Genomic DNA, 1,068 nt, shown 5'->3' on the forward strand with positions numbered 1-1,068 from the left:
AACCCTAAAACCCTAAACCCTTACTAGGGAATAATGATATAATTAAACAGGGAATAACACTCTTGATACCGGTAAAAATTATTGTTTATAAAAAGAGCACTAACTGTATTCAGCTGAATAGACGTCAGTGATTGGTTGAAATTACAGAAATACGACAACTTTAACATGAAATAACTTATTAAGAACTAATTTTTGTTAAGAAGGCTAAAAGAAAAAGATGTTTTATATGACACATTCTACCAGTATCCCAAGTTTGAAAGTGTTTCGTTAAGAAAACAAGTGTTGCCCGTCAAACCAAAAAGATCCCAGGTATGATCATCAAAGATATTTTTATCAGGCGCAACTCATTGTTCTGAGTTTCGGATATACAGATAACGTTCTAATTAATTATAAACATGCAGGTATGTTGCTAATTCATTATATATATATATATATACACATACCTTACCAATTAATTATCTATATAGATATATTGCTAATCTTTTATCAATAAATACACTTGTTGATAACTAAATATAGATAAACGGGATGTGTTATTTATTACTGATATACAGATATGTTGTTAATTATTATAGATTTAGAAATGTGTTGCTAATTAGTTATAGATATACAGCTTTGCACCTAATTAATTATAAATATACAAATGTATTGCTAATTAATTATAAATATACAAATGTATTGCTAATTAATTATAAATATACAAATGTATTGCTAATTAATTATAAATTTAATCTAGGGTGTTTATGTTAGAAAGTTATTTGAGGAATATTTCAGCTTGATATTTAGTGGAAAGGTGGAAAAGCGTTTCTAACCTCATTCTATTAATATCAACCAATCACAATTAAACACGTCGTGTTGAAAGAAGGTAATGGTTTATTTATGCAAAATTTGACACCAGGTGGTGAGGATTTCGTAAATTTTCTGATTGGCTATTGTTCTCTGGTTGCCCTACTCTCTTTCTCTCTCTTTGTCAGTGGCTCATACATACACACACACGTATGTAACTACATACACATAAAAATATAAATTTATATATATATATATATATATATATATATATATATATAT

The sequence above is a fragment of the Octopus bimaculoides genome, chromosome 13, assembly GCF_001194135.2.
Source record: "Octopus bimaculoides isolate UCB-OBI-ISO-001 chromosome 13, ASM119413v2, whole genome shotgun sequence".
In the NCBI taxonomy this organism is placed as follows: domain Eukaryota; kingdom Metazoa; phylum Mollusca; class Cephalopoda; order Octopoda; family Octopodidae; genus Octopus; species Octopus bimaculoides.